The sequence below is a fragment of the Camelus bactrianus genome, chromosome X (genome assembly GCF_048773025.1).
Source record: "Camelus bactrianus isolate YW-2024 breed Bactrian camel chromosome X, ASM4877302v1, whole genome shotgun sequence".
In the NCBI taxonomy this organism is placed as follows: Eukaryota; Metazoa; Chordata; class Mammalia; order Artiodactyla; family Camelidae; genus Camelus; species Camelus bactrianus.
The window spans coordinates 101,954,598-101,962,348 of record NC_133575.1 but is presented as its reverse complement, the minus strand read 5'-3'; the positions used below and the strand labels follow the sequence as shown (position 1 = coordinate 101,962,348).

Sequence of the window (7,751 nt, the reverse complement as noted above, 5' to 3'; positions counted from 1 at the left end):
TGAGTATGAAATGGTGCCTTCGAGTTGGAACAATATATATTTCTTCTAGGGTGATGATATTCTTTGACCCTTTGTCCCCTGGGGATCTGGTAATGGTCTTGTACATGTATAGCACCTCTGTACACAGTTTAGATGCTAGTCACATAGCCATCATCTTCCTAGCATTCCCACCATTTAATCTCAGTTTTGATAATGGTTTTACATTTTTGTATTATGTTGTACTCTCTGAACCTGTCTTTCCTTTGCAATATTTTCTATTACTTCAAAATTCCTATAGTTAAGCTAAATACTTTATTCCTAATTTTTTGTCTCCTTTAAATATTTAATTTTTTATGTCATGTAGGAAGAATCATTATATATGGTAAGAGATAATACCTTATGTTAATTTCTCTCCATATTCATGACCAATTATCTCAGGTCTATTTACTTAATAATAGATACTTTCCCATTGTTTCATTATGCTTCGTTCATCACTCAATTCTTACATTTATTAGAGTCTTTTCCTGGTCTCACTTTTGTGTTTACTGATCCATATTTCTAAGTTGCATCAGAATACTGCCATTTCAACTATAGTTCATTTATAATACATTCTAATGTTTGATAATTCTTTTAGACTTTTGTTTCCTTGCGATAGCCATGCACAATTATTACTACAAATGAATGTGGTATCTTTTTTTGAAATGAGAGGTATCTTCATTTGAACTGTCTACATCTATAAATCAACCGGTGAAGAAGTATCAGCTTCATACTGTTGGTCTTCCCATTCAGAAATGCAGCATGAATTTACATTTATGCAGATTTTTCTTTGTTTTTGCCATTAAGGTTTCAGATTATTTCTTTTCCCCACACTCTTGAGCATACTGACTTCTTTCCAAACACTTTAGTGTTCTTGCTGTATTGTAAATGTGTTACCTTTTCTCCTTCTTGGCTTACTGATATTTTATTGGCTTTCCAAGACTACTTATCTTGTGTTTTGTGATTTGCTGAACTCTGTAGTTGAGTCTAATCACTTGAAGTTACTTCTGTGGCTTTTCTAGGTGTATACTAATGTTATCCAAAAATTATGCATCTTTAGTTTCTCTCTTTCCAATATTTACTTCTAATTTATTTTCATACCTTATTAGCTAAACAAGAAACACTAAACTTATACATGAATAAAAGTTCCCTTGTTTTGGTCCAGTTTATGGGAAATGACTTTGGTTTTCCCATAGGTAAGAAATTAATTCTTTGTTTTCTGAATATACATCCTTCATCGTGTTAAAGAGGTAGGTCAGTATTCCTATATTTAAAAGCTATTAACCATAAAAAGGAGCTGGATTTCATCAAATGCTTTTTTGGCTTTTAATAGGATGATCAAGCATTTTCAAGAATATTGATATTTTTGGCTAAAATCATCTTTACATTTCTGGAATGAACAATACTTGATCAGGCTTTAAATTATTTTAATAAGTTTCTATGTTTTCTTGGCATCATTTTGATTAAAATGCCCACATCAGTGAGAGGCAATATGGCATAGCAAGTGTCTGAGTTCAACTCCAACTGGACCCCATAATAGCTTAGTAGTTAAAAGCATGGGCCCTGTCATCAGACAACTGATTTTGAATCCTGGTTCTACCACTTAGTAGCTTTGCTGCTTTGTTACTGTGTATGAGCCTCACTTTCCTGTTCTTAATATGGGGACATAATAATATTTAGCTTATACAGATTGTTGTAAGGATCAAATGAACTAACTGGTAAAAAATGCTTAGTACAGCCCCTGGCATGGAGTATTTCCACATTAAATGGCTGCTATTATAAAGATCATATTCCTAAGTGATAATAGGCCATGGTTTTCTTTTTTATATCATTCTTACTTTTTGCATCTGTGTATTTATGTTTCTTTTTGTATCTATTCTTACATTTTTCTATTGTTTTTATCTATACCTTTCTTACCACATTTCCTTCTAAGGGTAATTTTAAGAAATATACCATACATTTCAATACTCCAGGGTAATTTGTATAACATATTCTTCAAAGGCTTGGGGAAGAAAATCGCCTTATCTAGCCATCTGGCCTGGGTTTGTTTTGGAGCGTGTGATTCTTTAATATTTTTCCTGTTTTCTTCTGTGTTTATTAGAACATGTTCAGATAATTCTGTCCAAGTGAAAGAAAAATCTCAATTTCAGAAATTTTCTTTGCAACCTGAGAATTGTTGACCTATTTATTATCTCTGCTTGCAATGATTTCAGCACACAACTAGTTATTGGATTGCTTTATTACTCCTTCTGTAAGAAATATGGTCTGCATCATTTTACAGAGGGGTTATCTCAGACGCTGACATTTATTTGATCGTCTAAACCTTTTTTAACGACTAGATTCTGCTGCGGTTTTTCCCCTGGTTATTTAATCAGAACCTTCGTGGGAATCCCCAATTCCCAACTCTGAATGGAAAAAGACTTATCAGAAAAGGATGAATAATCACTGTCTGTAGCTCTTCAACTACCCTTAAAAAGCCAGAAGCTTCTGTATGGCAGGACCACAAATGTTGTGGGGCTGCAGGCTGTGGGACCATCACTGGGACACAGCAGAAGCAAATAGTACTATTTGCTAAGAATACTAGGTGAGGAGAATAACTCCACAGGTTCAAAAGAGGAGAAAGACCCTTCACATTTTTGTGCATCATTCGACCCTGCCTGCATGTCCAATAGTATCTGTTGACTTTTTGAAAACAGAATAATAAATGAGTTATGTGCCTTAGCAGAGGAGTAAAAGCATAATTCTGATATACTATACTGAGAGCTCAAAACCCCCTGAAAACCACTGTACACTAATACATAAGAGAGTTTCACTTTTTACCTATCCAGCATCTTTAAAAACACAGCAACATTTGTTTGGTTGTGGCTCACAATAATCCTTTTGTTACTAAACCATTACATACCTTTTAGAAGCCTTGCCTGTATCAAAGTTAATTATATTTATTGGAAGAACAGTCCACTTGAGAGGCTGCTCCATCCTAACCTACAGTCTTTGCTTTACATTTCTATGTGTAAGTGTCTGATTTGAGCGTGAAGACACAGGGAGAGCTCGGAGAGTATGTTCCCTGAGTGCGTTTAAATGTTTGCTTATCCGCCTCTTGGCTTGGGGAGAGAGACAGGACTGAAAAATTTAAATCTGAGTATTGTGAAGTACCGACTTTTGAAGATCCATTAGGACTAGCGGATCTGGCGCTAGCCCCAAATGCAACGGGAGAAGAAGAGTAAGTAGTCAGAAACTGTAATGTACATACATTTTAAGAAGTCATCTAGTGAATCCATCAGTACACAACTTGATTTTTTTCCTGGGTCATGCCCCCAATCATGCCTAAGGAGAAGAAAAGGAAATAAAATGTTGTCTAGCTCTACCCACTCTACTAAAGTGGAAAGTAATTCCAAGGTGAGTATACCCCAGAGAGCAAATGGGCCCTGTTAAAATGCTGGGGGGAGGAGACAGCAATTTCCTACCGCCTTGGAAAACACTCCCTAATGACCTGGTGGCATAGAAATTTGCCTAGCTTCATTTGGCGTACCACCCTGGATAAAAGGGGACAGTTTATCAGGCTAAAATTTGTTTCTAGAATTTTATATAAATGGAATCATATTTTATATATTCATTTTTGTCTGTCTTTTTTTACTCAGAATAATTATTTAAGATTTACCCGTGTTTCATGTATCGTTTTTTTTTACTGAATAGTATTAGTCTACTATAAGGATATACAACAATTTCTTTATCCATTTGCCTACTAATGACGGACTTTTGAATCATTTTAAGTTCTTGGTTATTACAAGTAAAGCTGCTATGGAAATTCATTTTAAAAAAAATTTGTTTATAAGGTTGCTCTCCCTTTCAGTGTGGAAAAGAGAGAATAATAGTTTCATTTGCAACTTTCACTGGTCAGAAATTTCCAGCAACGGACAGTGTTGAAACTATGCTCCCCCAGGAACTAGCAAATTCACCTCCTTATGACCTTAAATTTATGCTAAAACAATTATTTCAGCAATGCAATAAAAATAAAATCAAGCCAGTTTGTGTGGGATTAGGGAAACCCAGAGTGTCCCACAGGAGATGTGGTTTGCCGTGGTGGGCAGAGGTAAGAGAGCTGGTGTTGACCCAAGTTATGTTTAGTATAAAGACTCCTTTGTTGGCTCGCCATGATAACAGTTCCTCATTTGTTAGATCATTGGGTATAAAGTTATATAATTCAGCCTTGCCCTTCTCTCCAGCCTACTGTGCTAGCCAACACCTCCTACTTTTAGCTAAGGCAGTTCCTGGACTGCCAAAGCCACTTCCTATATGTCAGCCAATTTGACTTTTCAAGTAGTGCAGGTAATTTGGCAAGTTTGAAGGGAGGTGGGAAAAGGAAGTTAGGAATGAAAGCCTTTGTTTTCCCTTTTTTCAAATAACTAGAAACTCCTGCCTTCCGTTGGACTTATGCACGGATTCTACCTAGTATTACAAACCTAACAGGCACTGTCGTTGCACATTGTCCTGATAACTTTGACAATGTTCGTCAGATGCCATGCGTGGGGAGTGGGGTGGTTCTCAATTCTTTAAAGAGCAGTTTGTGCCAGTGTTCTCCTTCCAATCATATGACCCTGCTCCTATTATCTCACGTTTAACAGAGATTGATTTCTTCCCTAATATTAGCGTGAGAACTCTATTTGGATCAGTCTGGCAGAATCTTTTTTAAAAATGTAATTAGCCTGAGAATTCACTCCACTCCTCAATCTGACTGCTGCTTAAATATCTCCCGTGATGTTTCTGCACTTTCTGCAGAACATGTAGAACTCTGTCCTGGGGTGAAGCAGTTCATTGCAGGAAAGCAGCCCATGAATCGCTATGAGCTTGTCACCGAGGATCCTGCATATGTGTGTGTTATCAACTACAATTGTCCTCCTGAAATTAAATAAAAGCATGCCTTTATTATTGTAGGGCGCCAATGAAGGGACAGCTGGTGTTCCTATTACACTCGCATTAAATCAAAACTTGTAATTTAGCTATCCAGATGTACATTTTTTTTTCATCAAAATAAATAACTGCTTTTGCTTTGTCCATTTCTCATTCAAAAATATCTGGAGCCCTACCTTAGGGCTCCTGTGGCCCTTCAAACTCCGTTAGAGAAGGGGAACTATTTGGAGCGTTTCCCTTTCTGAGGTTCCTACAGGGGAATAAAAGATTTCCAGAAGGAAGGCAGCTGGTGAGTATTTTTCATTTTTAATTTATTTTTTGCCTTCAGTGGGCCGATACATTTATTGACTAAGGTCATTTTTGGACTGACCTATCCCACCTTACCTGCATCTGAAGCGTCTCTACCCGGACATCTTTGAACCACACTGCATTTCTCATTGGCCCTTCAGTTCCCGCAGCTCTAGAAACTTTGCGGCCTCCCCCCCTCCCCTCCGGGGATGTGTGCAAGCTCTGTTTGTTCCCGCTTCTGTAAAACCTAAGCGTTATGATCTGCCCCCCCCCAACCTTCCCCTTAATAATGAAATGACAAAAAGGGTTTGCAGCGGGAGCTGGGCTGTCGGGCTGGGGGGAGAGAGGCGCCACACCCCCTGAGAATAAAGCCCGCGCTTCGCTCCCGGAGAACCGTGCACGAATAAACGAGCCACACAAAGAATATATTTGGCGACGAAACAGCGCCGTACAGGAAGAAAGTGCCCGCACCCGGAGCGTGCTCCGAAGCGCGACTTTTTGGCGCTCTCTGGGAGCAGCGAGAAGGAGGCGGAGGACAGAGAGTCCCGGGGCGGGCGCGGGAGCAGGGGCAGCACGCGGCCCGATTCCCGCCAGCCGGGGCTGGGAGCGGCGCGCGCCGAGCCAGGTGAGGTCGGCGGCGGGGCCGGTGCGGGGCGCGCCGCGCTACCTGGCCGGGCGGCCGGGGGGTGGCGGCGCACCGCTTCGCGGCCCGGGAGCGCCGCGCGCCGCTCGAGCGCCCGGCGGAGTTTGGCGGGAGTTGCCGTGGGGGCGCCCGCAGCCCCCTGGCCGGCGCCGGCCCCTCAGCGCGCCCGGCGGCGCGGGCACCGGGCACCGGGCACCGCGGGGGGCCGGAGCAGCCAGGGTCGGCGGGCGCGGCCGGGGGGCCGGCCGGCGGAGGGCACGCCTTGGGCTGGGGCCGGGCGGGGTTTGGGCCGGGGTTGCCATGGCAGCCGCTCGCCCGGCCCGAGCCCCACGCCCGCCCGCCCGCCGCGGGGGAGCCGGGGAGCGCGAGGTGTGCTCCAAGTGGACTGAACCAAGCGCTCTCGAGGCGCGGGGAGGGCCGGCCGGGGCGCGCGCTGTCCCCCCGCCCGCCGGCCGGCCCCGGGACAGGATCCCGGCGTAGTGGAGAAAAAGAAAATCCTCTGGCCTCTGGGCCCGAGAGGAGGCTCGCAAAAGCACGGGGGGTGGGGGGGCAGGGGATTGGAGGGCTCGTCGCCTCCGTCCGGGAGTCCCCGTGTGCGTGTCTCTCGCTTGACATTTTATACCCAGCCGCGGCCGACTTGGAGCCGGGTTGCCCGTCCCAGCCCTGAAGTTCTGTAGGTGGGGCGGGCTTTAATTTGCTTATATCTAATGATTTCAGGAGCCTCGCTTTAAAATGGCGGCATTCACTAGCCACCCCTGCTAGAGGCTCTCCCGGCACCGGGGCCACCTCGCGCAGCGCTGCTTTTGCTTCTGCCGCTAACAGATGGCATGTGCCGCTGTCGCTGCCGCTGCCCCCGCCGCTGCCGCTGAGAGCGGGACCCCTTAGCCTCTGGGTTGGCGCTGGCAACAGAAGGTAAGGCTGGCTATGAGTTGGGGTGGGTGAGAGTGGCTGCCTTCCCGGGACGCCAACGAAATCCGATGCCTTTTAAACTTTCTTTTTCAAAATGGTAAATAGAAGGAAAAGTAATTCTGCAACTTTGGCAATTTTAGGGCTTTGATCTTTCTTCTGGTTCTTCTTCGTTCTCCCCCCCCCCACTTTCTTTTTTGTTCGTCTACTTCTTCATATATATAGATATATATGTCTATACCTCTATATATATGTATCTCTCACATATATGTAATATATATTGTAATTTAAAGGAACTTCTTGCATGACGTATCATCAGCAAATGCTTCTAGCCACTCGTTTCCCCGTGGCCATGCGACATCGTGGGCAGTGCCACAGCCTTCATGCAGAGCTGTGTCTCTTCCCGCTCTCGGTCAGCGCGTTTGGGCAGCTAGCTTTTACTACCGGCGTCTGAAGGGCCTGCAGGTAGATTTTAGGAGACTATTGACAAGGTGACTTTAATTTTTATTATTCACAGGATAAGCTTTTATGGTAAGAAAATGAAATTCAATCAAGATGAGCAACCCAGGTTAACATTTAGGTGATTCAATTGTGTAGTTTTATCATTAGCCGACCTACTGTGTGTTTTTGTGTCTCCTGTCTATTAATTGGTACAGATTGATACAACAGCGAGGGTGAGTTTGTTGTTGCTGTAATTAAGAGTGTGTTTTCCAGGAGTTCCTTTTGCCTGAGACGTTCCTAAATTCCTGGCGTTTATAAGCTGGGCATGGAGCCCCACCGCCTAACTCTCCACGTGTATTGAGTTCATGGGAAAGCATCGATTAAAATGAAGCTATCGCAAGGTTTAACTTTGAAATGATTGCTAATTTTTCACTGTGTTGACTCCTTGGTTTAATAAGTCTTTTGGGGGGGATTACTGATATAATGGTTGGAAAGTAGGGGGGCGTTGCTGATATAATGGTCGGAAACTGGACTATTGAAATAGCTGTAC

General features: G+C 43.4%; 1 protein-coding gene across 8 annotated transcripts in view; it reads left to right on the top strand.

Annotated features, from left to right (window-relative positions):
- The first annotated feature begins 5,701 nt into the window (after nt 1-5,701).
- MBNL3 (muscleblind like splicing regulator 3) overlaps nt 5,702-7,751 on the top strand; it is a 118,715-nt gene continuing 116,665 nt past the window's right edge. For 3 of the 8 annotated variants that reach the window (XM_045505507.2, XM_045505505.2, XM_010968443.3), the window contains exon 1: nt 6,415-6,766. The gene's annotated coding sequence lies outside the window, so the exon portion shown is untranslated. Of the gene's footprint in view, nt 5,837-6,409; nt 6,767-7,751 lie in introns of those variants that run through there. The other 5 variants (XM_010968442.3, XM_045505502.2, XM_074359531.1 and 2 more) reach the window with 4 other exon arrangements.